This window comes from Microcebus murinus, chromosome 12 (genome assembly GCF_040939455.1).
Source record: "Microcebus murinus isolate Inina chromosome 12, M.murinus_Inina_mat1.0, whole genome shotgun sequence".
Lineage (NCBI taxonomy): Eukaryota > Metazoa > Chordata > Mammalia > Primates > Cheirogaleidae > Microcebus > Microcebus murinus.
This window is the reverse complement of record NC_134115.1, coordinates 22,005,324-22,023,840: the sequence shown is the minus strand read 5'-3', so window position 1 is coordinate 22,023,840 and position 18,517 is coordinate 22,005,324. Positions and strand designations below refer to the sequence as shown.

At 38.4% G+C, this 18,517-nt stretch overlaps 1 protein-coding gene across 9 annotated transcripts in view; it reads right to left on the bottom strand.

Moving 5' to 3' along the window:
- Positions 1-18,517, bottom strand: part of PRUNE2 (prune homolog 2 with BCH domain) — a 260,827-nt gene that overhangs the window by 94,997 nt on the left and 147,313 nt on the right. The gene's annotated exons all lie outside the window — the stretch shown is intronic.

The following is an 18,517-nucleotide window of genomic DNA, read 5'->3' as shown; positions in this document are numbered from 1 at the left end:
ATATTTATTTAAATACTTACTCTGCAAATTATATTTTTCCCTCCTATCACTAATAAGATCTGTGCAGGAATGTCTGTTATTATACAATTCATCACTAGGAAAGCAGGAGGTAGTTATTGTTCTTTCCTATAATTTTGTTTTCTGATGATTATTATTAACTTCAGGCAGAAATTCCTAAGAATGAACTTAGTCAAGTTTACCGAGTAATTTTTATTCCAGTGTAGAAATCTGGGAGATGTTAAAAGGAGCTGTGATGTCAGATTTGCTTGTTTTGTGTGGCAGTTATAGAGGAATGAATAATTGCAGAAAGGACACCTACTACTTCAGCATACCCAGACCAATGGCTCACATTATTCCCAGAAAATGCGCTGGCCTCTTAGAGTTTTATTAACTGCAATGAGAACCACTTTGCATGGCTGTCACTTTTCCTTAAAGAAGTACAGGTAAAGACAACATGCTAGCCCGTAACATAAGGCCTGGCATATACTGGTTGTTCAAGCAATATTTGTTGCATGACTGGAGAGATACATACACAAAATCAACCTGTGCTACATCCTCTATAATCCTCCACATAGCATGCATACATGTATATCAGAGCACATGTGGGATCATCATATATAATCAATCAACTTAGTCTTTTGTGCTACTTGATGAAATACACCATGATGTGCACTCAAGGGATTTAAAGAACTCTGTTCATTTTTTTCTGATCGTAATAGCAATCAGAATTGTGTCTGCTTCTGGCAAGATACTAAAGCAACACAGAAATGTGTACCATAGAAAGTGGAAGCGCCACACACTTCCCCTAAGATAGTCACTTGTGAAGATCTGAGCAGTGCAGATAGTTGCAGATTTTTCCATACTCACATTAATCCACTCTTTAAAACTTGTGCTTTGGGTATTTGTGGCTTAGACTGTTCACCAACCACTCTAAATAGTCATCAGACACGAACTCTGTAATTCTGCTGAGTTCAATCTCAAGGTCAGCACGCCTCTGGCAGGTGGGCCCCCTATCACCAGCTTCTGCGTCTCCAGGGGCTTTACTGTGTACTCCATGGCATCTTACAAGGCCACTCTCCCTTTTTTAGTTACTAGGAATTGCTCATGAGAATCCACAAAGTTCTCAGGAGCCACTGCTGATGAATACCAAGGATCTATTGTACTGATTTGACAATGACATTTATGATGTTCAAATACAATAGCTTTTGGAACTGTGTGTTCCAAAAGGTACTGTCAGCTTTTCTGCTTCTTATTTATTTTCCAAATGACATAATAACAATCTTTAAGTAGATATTTTTTAAAAGTTAATTCACCCACAATAGAAATAGATATTTAGAATGAGCTTTTTTTCCCAATCAAACCTCAAATTATACACAATGTACATTCAATAGATAAAACTATTTCAGATTATCATTGGGCTCTTTGCCATTATGAAGTGTACAAGCAGGTAGGGTTCCAAAGGAAAATGAGGATGGACCACAATTACCTAGATCTTATCTCCAGTAACTAAAGGCTTCCCCATAATAATCTCTACAATTGTCCTTTCCAAATATTTTTTCATTCCATATATAAAACTTCCAAAATACATTCATAAACCCATAAAAAAAGACACATTTCTAGGAGATTTTCACTTATAAAGATAATTATCACTGCACTCCTGGCTGGGTCACTGAAACAAGACAGGGCAGGTTTTACTCACATCTGAGCCCAAGGTTAGGAATCAGTAGAATCAGCATTACTCAAAGCCATGCTTGTGGAATGTCTGTTATTCAGAAATGTTGGCTGAGCCCCAGCCTGTTTGGATTATTCTGAGTCAAGCTGATGCCTGGGGGGTGTTGTGCAGCATTGGCAACATGGGGCATCTTGTTAGAAATGCAGAGTCTCAAGCCATGCCTGTGCCTTACTGAAGTGCAATCTGCATTTCCCACCAATCCCAGGGTTTTGAAATGCACAACGAAATCTGAAAAGCACTACTCTAGGAAGGCATTTGTTCATGGATACATTTTCCTATGAACCAGTCCTTTGGACACTCTCAATGCTATTACAGGACTTGTACTGACTCACACCCTCAGCATCTTGCTCCTCAAACTAGCCTCATCATAAAAGTCACCTTGGAGTATGTATTTCTGGGCTGATTTGCTTGGTAGAGGTTCTTATTTAGCACAGTGGTCCCCAACCTTTTTGGCACCAGGGACCAGTTTCATGGAAGATAATTCTTCCATGGAATGGTGGGGGGTGAAGGGAGGAAGGTTTCAGGATGATTTAAGCACATTACATTTATTGTGCAGCCAACCCTCTTTGCTAATGATAATCTGTATTTGCAGCCCTCTCCAGCACTAGTATCACTGCCTCAGCTTCATCTCAGATCATCAGGCATTAGATTCTCATAGGATCATGCAACCTAGATCCCTCGAATGTGCAGTTTACAGTAGGGTTCGTGTTCCTATGAGAATCTAATGCTGCTGCTGATCTGACAGGAGGCGGAGCTTATGCGGTGATGCAAGCAATGGGGAGTGGCTGTAAACGCAGATGAAGCTTTGCTGGCTGGTCACCTCCCTGCCACTCACCTCCTGCTGTGTGGCCGGTTCCCAACAGGCCATGGACCAGTACCAGTCTGCAGCCCTGGGGTTGGGGACCACAGATTTAGCAGGTCAGGGATTGGGTCCAAGAATCTGTATTTTCATCATATCCTTCAAGTGATCTAGTTCCTTTGGGTACCACTGTCTCAGTTTTTCTCTGGGTGCCCTCAAATTCCACAGGATCAAATAAAGTATTGATAAAACAAAAATACTATCTGAATCACCTAGGCATGTTAGAGAAACAAAAATACCATTTTTACAGTAACCCCAAAACACAATGTAAACAACTATCTACCCTAATAGAATTGTCCAAACCAGATGTGATCTTACTGGCCTTAGGACAATGTCAAACTTTCATGTTTAAAACGGAATCAAACAAGGGAATGAGTGAGAATGTTCAGGATTCTGGGAGGCAGAGTCTATTTGTTCTGCTTTTCTGCTGGTGCTGTTTGCATAGGAGATAATTTATTATTGTCTTCTAGCTACGCAGGGAGTCATGTGCCGCGACGGCTCTTATGTTGCTGACAAGCTAGGCTGGCCCTGAATAAACAGCACTTCATCATCAACACAACCCAACTGTAGATACAGGTTGGCGTTTCATTCCCCCCATCTGCCTTCTACCTGATAAATTACTGTTTTAGTTACATGTATACAAATACTATTTGTTAATCTGCTCAAATGTCTCTAAAATGTTTCCCTCCACCTTAAGTTAAAATTATATACATACACATGTATATATCTTCCACTCAATTTGCTAAAGGTTTAGAAAATAAAGGGACCTCCCCCTCCCTTTTAGCCTACCACCCCTATCCCAGCCACACACACCTTCTGTATTTATGACCCCAGCCTGTAATTGCTGCATGGAATTTAGAAAGTTACTTTACTAAGAATTGCAATTGGGAATTGACTGGCAAAATCTCAAACTAATCTCACCAAAGGAAGAACGCCAAATGCTCCCTGTCACAGTCCTTCGTCCCCTGTGGTTCCAAAGATTCAATCATTAAACGTTTTAGAGGTCATGAGTCTTTTTGCCTGAGTAATTCCTAGGTTTTGCAAGGAGTGGGAAGGCCTGGAAATGTGTGGAGAAAAAGGCCAAAAGCTAAGGTGTAGGTCCCTAAAAAAAGTTGAATGACTTCAGGTCATTCCTTGACTAGGCCAAGGAAATGGAAATGATACTGCTCCCCCTAAACTAATATAAAACCCAAAATAGTGATAGTGATGTAGTGTCCAATAGATTTACTACACTCATGGTTGAGAGTGCACAGGCAAATGGAGTGGAAAATTTCATTCTCACAAAATCCTATTTTACTTTTTATTCTGGTGCTCTGAAAAAATTTATCTTTATTCTACAGAGAATAGATTTCAGTGCAGCACATGAAGTAAAAAAGATTGAAATAGTGACTTATGAGCACTTGAGTACCTAAATGTGTATATTCCTTGAGAGAGAAAAACACTCCCCCTTCTTACATCACTCATACTCGCTCACCTTCTGTTGCCTTCTCAATCCCTCCTGTCGGTATCTGGCCCCATCATTACACTGAAACTGCTCTTCTTGAAAGTACCCATCACTTCCAGGTTTCCAAATCCAAAAATCTCTTTCCTGACCTTACCCTATTTGACGTCTCTGCAGTATTCCATGAGGATGACCCTCCGTCCTTTTTGGAACACTAATTCCTTCACCTTCCTGACATCACACTCATTGTTCTTCTCCCAATTCCTTGGCTGCTCTTCAGTCATCTTTGCTGGTTGTTCTTCCTTATTAAGAGCTGCCAGTTCACTGCCCAAACTGTTTCCTGACCACTTTCTCTTCTTTCTCTACACATTCTCCTTGGTGATCTTATCCAGTCACGTGGCTTCAACATTGTCTATCTGCCAGTGATGACGAAATCTACACCCATGTGAGCTCTCCATGTAGCCGTCTAATAAACATCTCAAATAAAACATGGCCACCTCCTCCCCAGCTTCCTTGATTTAGTTAACGGCATCACCATCCACCCAGCCACTCAAGCCCAACATCTAAGAATTATTCTTTATTCTTTTTCTTTCCGCTCACTCTTCACATAATCTATCAGCCAACCCTATTAATCCTATACCTTTAAAGCATCTCTCAAGTCCAAACACTTTTCCAATTTCTCTCCATCTCTACTGCCGTTTAACTGCAGGTCTCCCTATGATCAATTGTCTATTCAGCATCAAAAGGCATCTTTTAAAAATGTAAATCAAATAATGACACTGTCCTGCTTAAAATTCACTAAAAGTTTTCCAATGCAATTATTATTATTTACTATTGCTTTATTTTTTTAACTGGGAGGAGGAAGGTTTAATGTCCTCAGGAGAAAAAGTTTGCATAAATCAATAAAGAAAAAGTAGACATGCCAATAGAAAAACAGTTGGAAAACATAAAAGACAACTTACAATTGGAATACAAATGGCCAATAAATATATCCAAACTCATTAATCAAAGAAATTCTTTGATAATAAAAATTTTCATCTTTTCTTATTATTGGTAAATATTTCCAAATGGGTACTCTCATATACTTTTTTAGAAATATATTCTAAACAAATAATCAGATATGTACACAAAAATTTGTGGACAAAGCTATTCACTGGATTATTAATTTAATAACTAAGGCCAGGTACAGTAGCATATGTCTATAATCCCAACACTTTGGGAAGTTGAAGTGGGAGGATTGCTTGAGGCCAGGAGTTCTAAGTTGACGTGAGCTGTGATTGTGCCACTGTACTCCAACCTGGGTGACAGAGTGGGACCCTATCTCTAAAAACATAAAATAAAATAACTAAAACTTAGAAACAATCTAAATGTTCAACAAAGAGAAATGGTTAAATTATGTAACAGTCACACAAAGGTCTATTACACTGCTATTAAAAATCATGCTATCAGAGATACTTTAATGACATAAGAAAACACTCAGGATGTGGTGTTAAGTGGAAGATAATTTCTATAGTCACATAAAAGTAGAATGTCCTTTCTATATGTATTCAAATAATATGTATTGAATTCTAATAGACAATGGACACTGAGATTCATTGTTATTAAAGTTGTCATAATTTAACCAAATTGCTAATCCAAAATGCTAATCTAAAACCTTATAGTGTCTCTCCATTTTTTTAAGGAGCTCTTTTCACGGTTTCTAGAAGAGACTTAAGAGTCAGCAGAAACTGAGGTTAGCCCTGCCTCTGCCATTCACTAGCCAGGTGACTTGAGTGAGTTATTTCTCCTCTCTGAGCCTTAGTTACTTCTTCTGTAGACCCCCACCTCCTAGGACTGCTGTGAGAATCAAGAATGTATATAAAAGCCTGGCCCAGTGCCTGGCATGCCGTGGACAATAAAGACAGGTCTCTTTCCTGGTTCTTAAACTATCAAAAGGTCATTCCCAGCATTCATGGGATTAATTTGACTCACAGAAAGTATTTTGCAAGATTCTATGTATGGGACTTGTTATTCATATTACAATTCTTTGCATTATATACTTTATAATACACGTGAACTTTCAAGTGATAATCACATACATCTTTATGTCATTTAAGCAATTAATGCATAAAATTCCTAGATGAGAGATGATGGAAGAAGCTGCACAAAGTTAAATATGAAATAAAGTCATTTTAAAAAATGATGGACCGGGCACAGTGGCTCACGTCTGTAATCCTAGCACTCTGGGAGGCCAAGGTAGGCAGATTGCTCAAGGTCAGGAGTTCAAAGCCAGCCCGAGCAAGAGGGAGACCCCGATCTCTACTATAAATAGAAAGAAATTAATTGGCCAACTAATATATATATAGAAAAAATTAGCCGGGCATGGTGGCACATGCCTGTAGTCCCAGCTACTCAGGAGGCTGAGACAGCAGGATTGCTTGAGCCCAGGAGTTTGAGGTTGCTGTGAACTAGGCTGACGCCACAGCACTCACTCTAGCCTGGGCAACAAAGCAAGACTCTGTCTCAAAAAAAAAAAAAAAAAAAAAAGATGTAAGATATACTACCTATGGATAAGGTGAGGCTTATCTCATGAACGGATTATTTATCCTTAATTCCAAGTTAGACTCAGTGAATGAGCTTCTATTTACCACTATACAAACAATAGCTTTAAAGTATCAAAAAAATGTGTGGTGACTTTTCTTTCAGCTAACTCACCATAAATAGTCTTTTTCATCATTTCCACTGTTTTACCTCTCAGTGCCATATGACCGTCAGTGGATTTTACTCCTGATGCTTAGGTCCAGCATTCTGGACTACACACACTAGCCAAAGCAATGTCTCCCTTGCAAATCACAAATGAAATATATTGAGTAAGACTTTTGTTAAATGAAATAACTTATTTTCTAATGTCAAGGACAAGCTATTCCCAGATTTGTTATGTCTGATATTTTTTTTTCTTTTTGCAGAAAATGGAAAACTCAAGTGAGTAGGTGTCACTTGCAGGAAGGATGCTTGGAGATAGAAATTGTTACCCAAATTAGAACACAAGCTTGGACAGCTGCATTCTTGAGAATAGTGAGTCTCACAAACACAGTTTAAAAATCCATAACTACATTGCAAGTACAGTGGCCAGCCTGGATTGCTGAGTTCCTGAAATTTAAGAGTATAGTTTGACATTTATACTCTGCGTGGATTTATTTCTAGACTGAGGGCTATTTTTTTAAACCAAAATATAAGAAAAATGCTGAGGTATGTACACAAATGTTTTAACTGAAAGCTTTATGATTTATGCTACCAAAATTCCATTATGATGTTTAAAATATTCAGCAATAATAAAGTCTGATAATTTTGACAGCAAAATGATTTATGAGAACATAAAATGCATAAATTAAGAGATTTTATTTATTCTGTTTTTCATACATTCTTTAATTGGTAAGCAAAGATATTTCCCATGTTTTTCCCAGACATCATTTTTTTACATTCTATTGTTCCTATTTTTATGAGCTAGCCAAGGCATCTTAGTAGTAAAAACTTCACTGGGTCTACTAAAACTATATTATACATCACATTTTGAAAATAGAGTCAGAGAGTATGTATTAATCATCTTTTACAGCTAAAAAGAGAGCCCTTTTGTGAAAATTTTAAATACTATAATATATAAATGAATATGTAACATATATAAATGTCAATACAATTTTCATTTAAATCAATAGTATATTGCCTAGCCCATAATTTGACTGGGTACTGCCTCTGCATTAAGCACTGTTAAATGTTTTGCATCATCTCATTTAAATGTTAAGATGCCCCTATGTTGATTCCATCTTCTACAGTGAAAAAAAAAAAAAAAAAAAAAGATGCCCCTATGAGTAACATTGTCTCTGTTTTGCATTGAGGAAATGGCGGCTTTAGAAAGCTAAGTAATTGATGTCACTCAGCTCAAGTGTCTGAAAAATGGGATTCTAACATGGGTTAGTCTGACTTCAGAGCCCGTATTTTAAATCCTGTGTTATCCTTGAATGAGAAGATTCATCACCGAAGATGATATTGATTTCAGTTTTTAATGTAATAAAAAATCATTTTTAACTACTCCCTTGACTTCTGTTTAGTATTGATTCTCCCTTGTCACTATACACAAGCAAGCCACATTCTTGATTTTGACAATTGCTAATAATAACGATATGCTGTTTACATTTTTTGAAGATTCAATATACTATGCTTTATGATCAATTTCCAGTTTCCCAACTACTCCAATTAATGTAAGAGCCCCATCTAGTCTAATTAATTGAAAGTCCCCCAAAATTTCTACATGGAAGAATGCTGTTATACTCTTGCAGTAGTATGTCCTTTTGAAAAGTTGGGCATGCATGTGTAGACAGGGCAGGGGTCAGGGGAGGCAGGACACATAGCATAATCACTGGTTATCCAGAATTATCCTCTGGTAGCTTTTCTTGCTCTAGTAGCTTAGACACACAAACAATAAAAAAAGCCTACTTTATCATTCAGTAGGTAAAAGTCTCATTATCTAAAGATGCTCCCAACATACAGTGCCTTATGCTCACCGAAAACCAGGAATTAGGATTGCCAGAGGGGAGTAGGGACACTAAAGAGGTAATATTTTTTATCCTGATTTGCAGGTTTCTTAGTAGAAGCTAAGAGCAAAGCCCTCTTGTTAAGCTACGACCATCAAAGACAAAATTACAATAGTGTTACCAATCTGCAAATGCTTCTATTTAAGTCAAGCATGTAGTAAGTATGAAAGGAATAACCAAGAGTCTGTCAAGCAATAACTCTGATAAAGTTCTTGTTTGAGTTGAAAAATTCAAGAATAGAGGGGGAGATCAAATGTTTATTGAAAATTAAAAATCATTGCTTTCATGTCATGGAACTAATATTTATTACCTAAGCATATCATTAATGTAGAGAGAGAGATAGAGAGGGAGGGAGAGAAATTGGTTGGGAGATAATTCATTGAAAGCACAGGTTAAGAACTTCTTGAAATGATGTAGGCTGATTTTAGGCTGACCTGAATGAAATAAGTAAATTAATATCCTGCTCTGTCCTCACTGTCTTCTTCTTAAAGAAGGACTAATGTTACACCATCAGAAAGTGGGACCTGGAAAAAAATGCTTGACTACTCTATTTCATAGAGGAGTCGTCCCAGGCAGACTCTTAGGAGTGGTTAATAAAAGATTGAATACTTGAATAGGGGAGTTTCACAACCAATTAAAGACAAATAAGTCATCACCTCATTAACTACTTCAGCCTAATTTACATTTTCTTTAAGGATAGGCTCATAATCATCAAAACTTCCTCTACAGGATGGATTTAAGGACTCGGCCAGGAAAGTGTTAGACTGTTGTTCCCAATAAGGACCCCTTTTTGGTTCATGTATGTTTATAAGGATTTCTATATGGGAAAAAATAATTCAGAACACATGCATAGTGGAAAACTCACACATTAAGCATGCTTTATTTTTGAAATGAAAGAACATGGGCAACACTCTAGCTCCCGAATAAAAATAATAATAATGATAGATTATTTCTATAATTATGTATACATATATATTTTTTAAAAAACCTATTGGCTTATTTTGAGTCATGCAACTGAGCACTCACGGCTTTATTTATCTTCCTTTGTAAAAAATAAACCACTAGTTTGAACAGCCATCTCAAGAAAACAGGAGACTTTCTTTCCTCTCTGAGTTCCCCTTTCTGATTTATGGAAACCACCAGGCAAGTCTCCAGAGCACTTGCTGCACGTGTACAATATACACACTTCTGATTTCTCTACGCTCTGTCAATATTAACCTGACCAAACGAAGATCAAACTGTCTCTTTTGTTCCTCACTCTCCTTGCATGGGGAGCACAATATGGCTCTTGTCAGAGGTGCTTCATCATTCTGGCTCAAGGAAACCGTCAGTACAGTTTGGGATTCGTTCTTCATGGGCAGATACCCCGATGGGTCTAATGAAGCCTTTCTGCTGACAACTCATTTGCTAAAAATACCCAACCATCGCCAAGTATAAGTGGGGAATACGGTTGTGCCCCCTTTGCTATCAACCCAATGAAAGCAATTAATTTTTTGAAATCTTAAAAAAAATCTATCCATCAAGGCACACACTTCTCACCACCCATATATGTGTTCTTGCTCGTTTCCATTTGCTCGCCAATAAACTTTATGACATTCTTAAATTGGAATATAATAGGGTAAACACCAATCTTGGAGCACACATGCAGAGCCAACAGTCTGTGTGTGCCATTTGTTGCAATCTAAGCTAATTACCAGAAATCCCCTCCTGAAAACAGATACACTCTGGGGTATGTGGTTTTATTTTTGTTTGGAGACGTCTGTGTGTGGGGAGCTTGAGGAATTCCTCTCCAGGTAAGGACACTGCGTGGCCATGACTCTCTGGGTTGCAAGTCACAGGAACTTAATTATAACTGGTTTAAGCAAAGAGACAGAAAGTTGGAAGGATCTGGGGAATGTTCTTGAAGAGGCCAAGAAGAACCCGAGGACAAGCTGGGAGAAGGGTAAGGGTTACCAAGGGTGTGCGGGCCATCCTGCCTCTCCGTCCTCTTCTTTTAGGTGCATTTTGCTTTCCTGCACCCAAATGGCGTCTTCCACATGGCGGGAAACACAGGCATCTGCAGTGCACACCTTGCAGATTTAGTCATGGCCCTCTCCCTTTTGGCCTTGCGTTTAAAAACCCTGAAGGAAGAACTCTGGTTGTTCCACTGGGGTTGGGGGCCTAGTCCTGGGCAAAACCATTGAGGTAGATTGGAAAGACCACAAAACACAGACACAGCACCGGTTATCACAGCGTGGGTGTATAAAGAGTCATTTCCCAGAAGAGGGGGTGCTGAGCAGTCAAACCCACAGGTGGGCACTCTAGCTATCGAGCACAAAGGTGTGACACACACACACACACACACACAGGCACATGCACATACACTCTAACCTACATCAGATAATGTCCCAAACCCTTATTTTATTTCCAGCCAACCAAGTGCAGTTGTAGGGAGAGACACGATACTTGAAAAGATAAGTATAGTAAGGTAATTTAGTTAACTTTACTTTCTTGGAAGTTTGCATGCCAATTAAGAAAGGTATTATAAAGAGAGATGGCAGAAAAAATCTACAAAAGTGTTAAGCTTACAAAATGAAAATTATGCTTAATCAATGAAAAATACATAATACTATCTAAACAATCCAGGAAAAAGGGAGCTAAGCCCCTTTAATTTCATTCTTTCAGGTCAACCTGAGGGATTCATTTTTGGCCCCTGAGGTCTTCAGAAGCTCAGATCTTCCCTGTAAGTGTCAAACTTCCATTGCTATTAGTATCATCTAGGAGGCAATGAAATGCTTTAAATACAAATTAGAAGTGATCTACAGGCCTTACCATCAAGGCAGAGAGTTACTTGGACTCACTCTGGTAGAACAAGAGTAGCATTTTAATTGTTATTATTTTATACAGGAGTTATTTATAGAAGGGCTATAAGCAAGCCAAACTACAAAAAAAAATCTAAATTTTTTTAGATTTTTCATAAAAGGTAAAAAGTAATAACTTTAGAACAGGGTTTTTCAAGCTTAACACTATTGACATTTGGGGCTGGAAAATTCTCTGTCCTGTGCACCATAGAATGTTTAGCAGCATCTCTGGCCTTTTCCCACTAATTAATTCTGCCTGGTTTAAGAGGTAGGAGAACTATACAAATAAATCAGGGATGGGGAGAATCTACATGAATACCTTGTATTAATTGGCCAGATATTTCCTTTTCTAAATTAGTAAAAATAAAAAATTTCCATCAATTGTCTTTTAGTTTACATTGGTATGCTTATAAATAAAACAGTGTTTGGATTTTTCTCAAACAAAGAAAATAGCAGGAAGGTTTAAAAGAGACAGCCAAGATTTTATGAAACATCTACTTCCTGTTCCAGGAAAATGAAGTTTACCCTATGTGTTTTCCAGAGGTGTTTTTTTCTTCTTTTTCTTTTTCTTCTTCTTTTTTTTTCGGTCTAGCAAAGTTGTATCATTCCAACTCAGTTATGGGTAAACAGGGGCATTTTTTTTTTTTTCGAGACAGAGTCTCGCTTTTGTTGCCCAGGCTAGAGTGAGTGCCGTGGCATCAGCCTAGCTCACAGCAACCTCAATCTCCTGGGCTCAGGCAATCCTCCTGCCTCAGCCTCCCAAGTAGCTGGGACTACAGGCATGCGCCACCATGCCCGGCTAATTTTTTCTATATATATATTAGTTGACCAATTAATTTCTTTCTATTTATAGTAGAGAAGGGGTCTCGCTCAGGCTCAGGCTGGTTTTGAACTCCTGACCTTGAGCAATCCGCCTGCCTCGGCCTCCCAGAGTGCTAGGATTACAGGCGTGAGCCACCGCGCCTGGCCAACGGGCATTTTTAAACACCAAATTTTATATTTGGGATTCCTGAAAATATGTATACAAACAGTCTCTGTTTTACAGACCAGATATGTTCCTGAGAATGTCTTTAAATTGGACTCGCATATCAGTCGGATCCCTGGTGAACAGTGCACATAATAATAATAACAACATACTATAATGACTCATGTGTGGTAAAAATAATACAGTGTAATGTGTAATAATAATACCCCTGTACTGTAATAAGTTACAGAAACAATTGTGCTCTTCATTTTAATTCAAACAGAACATAAAAACAAACTCATACAAAAATTTAGATAGGAGATAGGACACATTTCAAAAAAGAATATTAAAGGTTAACACACACCTAGGCTAATATGAATGTCATGCTTACTTTTATCTTTTAACCAGATCAAAAATAACCTTTCCATTTCAATAATTAATCCACTACGCTACTTAGTAATAATTGATGCCTTTCACATGTTCCATTATTCTCACTTTATTCTTTATAATTGTTCTGATAGTCTAGCGACTGAAGCCAAATGCTTCTCAATGAATGGTGGCATCTGGCCTTTCGCAGAACGCTTAATTATTTCTACTTTTGTTTCCATTGTAATCACCTTTCTCTTTGCTGCAGGCTCACCTGGACTTGCAGTGGACTTTCACTTGAGGCGTGGTCATAAGAGTAAACAGACTCACAGAATCGAATAGAAAGTTAAGTGATGCTATGCTGCACCAATGAGCCCCTTATGCCATGTGAGTTTGTTTACATATGCAGAAGAAACTTGTTCCCAAATTATTTATTTAATTATTAATATAAATTATCCTTATAGGGAGCCTTGGGAGCCCATTCGTTAAGTACGGACCACTGTAAGCCGGGCTGTTGGTAACCCAGGGACTGCCTGTAACTTACCTTTTAACTCCATAATGGTAACCCAAAATATGGTGGGTATTTGAGAGTATTGTCATACAATGCAACACACCTAGAGCATTGCAACTAACTGTTCAGTGATTGGCTGGCATCCTTGCCTGATAACTTAGGCTATGTGGAAAAAGTCATCAAAACCCAGTTCTTGGCTCGAATTATCTAAAACTGCCCATATCTCAACAGTTTGTCAATCCTGGCTGCAACTTAGAATAACCCAGGGAGCTGTTAAATATATATATATACACACACACACATACACACACACATATATATATGTACTCAGAGCCCACTGAATGAGATTTAAGTTTAATTGGCTTAAGGGTGAGGCCTGGGTATCAGCATATTTTTCAAAGAGTTTCAACTATTACTCTAATGTGCAGGTAAGGTGGAGAACAGTAGTCTATATTGATACAAAGAAGCATGTTCAATTTTTGTTGTCTAGCCATACATAGTTTCTACATTAGTGATTCTTGTTTCTATTCTCTAGTCATAGTCACTGGGGAAAACCCAAATTCCAAAAATTTGGTTCACATTTTTTTTAAGTAGCCTTAACTTCCCCAAATGAGCAGATAATAAAATGTAGGGCTTAAAAGAATAGGTTTTGGATTGCAGCAGCCCAGGATTTAAATCCTAGCTCCATACTCTGTTATCTCTACACCTTTAGGCAAGTTACTTAACTAGACTGATCTTCAGTTTTTTGATCTGAAAAATGAGTTTAATCACCTACTTATAAAATAAGATAATAATATATAAAATGCTTAGCTTGAGATCTCTCACACAGTCAGCCCTCAATATGTGGTAGATCCCAATGATAGCAACAGCAAGACCAAAAGCATCAACTATATTAATAGTAAATTTATCGGTCAGTTAAGGGCTGTGGTCCTCATCCCCTCCAGGTATCTGAAAATACAGACTCCCAGACCCCACTTCCAGAGCTTCTGACTCAGTAGGTCTGGGGCTGCCATTTCTAGCAAGCTCTTCTTAGGTGATGCTGATGTGACTGATCTGGGGACCACACTTTGACCTTTTAAAGCAAGCCATTTTAGCTTTCTGGACCTCAGATTATTATGTGAAAAAGAAAGAGTCCATTAAGGCAATAAAATCTTTGGTTCTACTTTGGTTGACTCTTGAAAAACAAAGCTATACAGTGGAATCCTTCTACTGTATATTTTTATTTATATTTGCTGATGTGATTAGGACAAGCAGTAGGTTAAAAATCTGGTTAAAGAGGGAAACTTAAAAAGAAATGTAGCAATTTTATTTGAATTGAAACACAAGATTATGCATCCATTTATAATCTTTTTTTTTTTATTTTGTATTTAGGATAAAGACTCATCTCAAAGCATTTATAATCTTTTCATGTAGGATCAAAACCTTTTAAAATATTTCTTGGGCATGGGTTTATAGGGGCTTTCCAATCTCTTTGTTGCATAAATCATACATATAAAATATAATTTTCAATTTCTAATTTCAATTTCATTAATATGGAATAATTAATTAAATGTGCGAAAGAATCTGAACATTTAAAAAATTAAATGTGTGAAAAAAATCTAAAAAATTAAATGTGTGAAAAAAATCTGCATTTTTTACAGCCCCCCCAATTCTTTATAGCTGTAGTGTCCTAATTTGAGAGCATATTGTTATTAAGATCATTTTATTGTCTTTCCAAAGCATTAATCTTAGAAATAACCATTTTATTCCTATTTCATCAGTTTATTCAAAATTGTGTAATTATATTCACTAGTACAAACTGATACAAACAGGTTTGAGATCAGACGCAGCTGATGCTTGGTAAACATTAAATTCAGTTAATCCATGTGTGCCCACCTGTTCAATTAAGAGAATTTTTCGTTAGCTGCAAGCATTCAGCGGAGGTTATCAGTCAGAACATATTACAGAGTACAAGGGAAAATATCGTTTAGTTCAGTACATTAGTTGAGGGAAGACTGAGTAAGAGAGATCCACTATCAGAAGCAAGTGTACAGCCCTACATTCTTACCCTTCAAAAATAAGAATTTTGAGTCACAAGATGGATGAACCCAAGCGTCTCTCACCTTAACACAAATCACCAGGGATTCTTGCTAAAATGCACATTCTGGCTCCGTAGGTCAGTGTGAGGCCTGAGAGTCTGCATTTCTGCAAGCTCCCAGGCGATGGCTGCGCTGCTGATCTGAGCACCACACGTTGAACAGCAAGATATTAACCTATACTGTCAGAGGCTAGAAAAAAGGAGAGGATTTACCCCGAAGTAAAAATCAAAAAGAGATGATGCTAGAAGAGATGTTCTTACAGTGAATCTGGAAGAAAAGGCTGAATATTCTTAACACCTCTCTTTTGCCAAACGAAGAACATAGAGAGTATAGGACTTATCGAAGCCGAGTTCAGGACCCTAAGGTGTAGAGGAGAGGGTTTCAAGCTGAGGCTATAGCAACTATAGCAACAGAACAATGGCCTGCGATTAATTTTGTTAGTGACCAAAGCAAACCTCCTTTGCTTATAGGAAAGGAGTCAAACCTTCATATCCAGACAACCCCATGGCCCCCGCCACCAGCAAACACTGGGTCCAACAAGGGGCCCTAAAACATGCGTTTATGTCATAGAAAACTGCACTTAGACACATTGTCTAGGGAAAGGCAATCTTCCCTTTATCCACCATGGTCTAGAGCCTCTAAGAAATCTGCCCCTCCCTCCCCCTCCTGCACACACACACATTTGGTGTGGCTTTTGATGTGAGTTTTGAATCATCCTATTGTAGTATTGCCTTTTATTTACTCTAACTTTAGAATCAGGCAACTGCTGCTAAAGCTTCGTTATTTCTTAGGTAACTGCAAAGACAAGCAACCCAGTTCTCCATAGTCCCTGGTTAGCAGGCCCAATCAACGTAAGAATGCACAGTTTCTAGGTTGTGTAGTTTGTCTGTGTCTGCTTTTTCCCGGGGCTTGAGATGTCACATTAGTGAGGCTCAAAGAGCATCCATCTTTGCTACTCCTGGCCTCCAGCGCATCTCTGGCAGGCAGCTCCTTCTGGGACGAATTGAATGAGGGAGAACTAGACCTCCAGCAGCCACTGGACCCTGAGCCAAGGCTCATGATTCAGAAAACCTCTATGTCTGTCTGTTTGTATTTACCTATCTCCCTGATTTTTCTCCATATTCTCAATTCTGTTCTCACTGTCATCCTAAAAGGCCAGCAATAATCCCAATATGCCGACCATGTGGCTAGAAGTGTGGACAAAAAGCAATTTTCTCCTATTCATAGATTCCTGCCGAACACACTAATATCCAATCCCCAGCACTTATGTACTGAACAGAAACTTCTGTAGAAAAATGCCTCTGCATAAAGCTGCAAATTGACACACTCAACAAGTGAACCACATTCTCCAACTCAGAGGTGCATTTTCTAATGTGGAAAATCTGGAAGAAGCTGAGGTCACGAGCTGAGGTTACCTTTGCTTGGTAACCTCTGTGCCTTCCAGCCACTCCTCCTCCAAATCCTGCCCATCTCACTCCTGGCTTCTTCCTCCTTCTGGAGTTACATCCTTTACCTCCAATTTCTCTAAGCTCCCAAACCATGCCCATCCCCAGCGTCTGCTCCAGAACAGTGGTTTCTAACTTGTGTTTGGTGGGATATTCTCTGCGTCCCAGGCTAGGCAATAAACAGAGACCATGACTCGGATGGCTTCTGTGCCCTCCGAAGAATTTTCCTGGCAGGTGCTAAAAGTCTCTAAACAAACATAATGTTGAATGAAAACAACTGCAAATCACCAGCATTTCTGAAAGTCTGGCTAAAACAGACTGCCTAAAGTTTCAAGGCAGATGTTTGACGCAGCACACAAAACTGCCAGCCACGGGGGACTTTAACATTTGAAAACTGGCAAGAAAGAAGGAGGAGATCTCCAAAAATACTTCTCACGTTAGAACTGGCCTTTGCTTCTCATCTCTATCTCTGACATTTATATTGATTTTTTAAAAATTTCTGAAAGTAGCTAGGCACCTGGGTAGCTGAGAGAATAACAGCAATCTTCCTACATGCTTGAGAGAGACCACTCTTCCACCTTACCAGGTAGCCGCATGTATGGCTCCTGTGTCACTGTCCTCCCAACACACATGTGACAGCACCGCCCGGCAGTGAAAACACAGACAGGAACATCTTTAAGGACTCAAATGATACTGCTCCTTGACAGAGCTTGTTCCAACCCAGAAAGCTCTGACTTCGTTCCTTGACTACACGGTGTCTTTGGAATCCGTCATAAAACCACAGATTTTTCTTTATGATTTTTAAGGCCTAAGTAAATACGGTGGAATCTAAGGTGGTTAAACTCTCTACAATGTTTAAGGAGAATGCTAGGAAATTTTACAATATCAGAGGTCAGATAATTCACCGATTTGTCCTATCATTACACAATTTGCTAACCAGAAAGATATATAGAGGGCCACTTTATTCTTTTAGAGTTTTTGTTATTAATTTTGTGACCCATAAAGTGATTTTTTTTAAAAAAGGCAGTCTGTTTCTGAAAAGTTTTAGGTTTTCTTTTTCTGAAAGGTATATAACATTAATAATTTCAATACTCTTGTAGCCCAAAGCTAGTTTCATTACCAAAGAACAGTGTTTATTGAAGGCTTTCCATGTAGGGGATTCAGGTTATTCAATGAAATGGCAAATCAGGTCTGGGTATTGGGAAAGCGAGTTGATTTTTCTCTGTTTCCAGATTTGGTGGCATCCAAACACTTCTGTGGAAATGAAGGGGGGTGGGTAAATGCTTGTAAGGTCCCTTCAAGTTGTCAAATTCAATGATTTCATAATTCCAAGGTGAAAGGATGTTCAGAAACTAGGGGTCTGATCAGGGACAGAGGAGAAGGTGAGATAAGTGCAAAAATGTTTAAATTTTAAGTTATTGAACCTACAGGGGAAAAGGTGGTGACATACTGAAGCAGTGAAGACCGCTGGGCTCTCAAATGAGGCAGACTTTTATTTGAATCTCTGCAATGCCACTTCTCGTTACCCAACTCTGGGTGAGATATTTAGCCTTGAAGGCTTGGTTTCCACATCTGAAAATAACACCTACTATATAATACATAGTTTATGGAAAGGATTAAATGAGATCGTTCATATAAAATGCTAGTGCAGCCTTGGAATACTGGAAATAACAAATACTCAGTTTGAAATATAAATAGGAGTTTAGTTTGTCA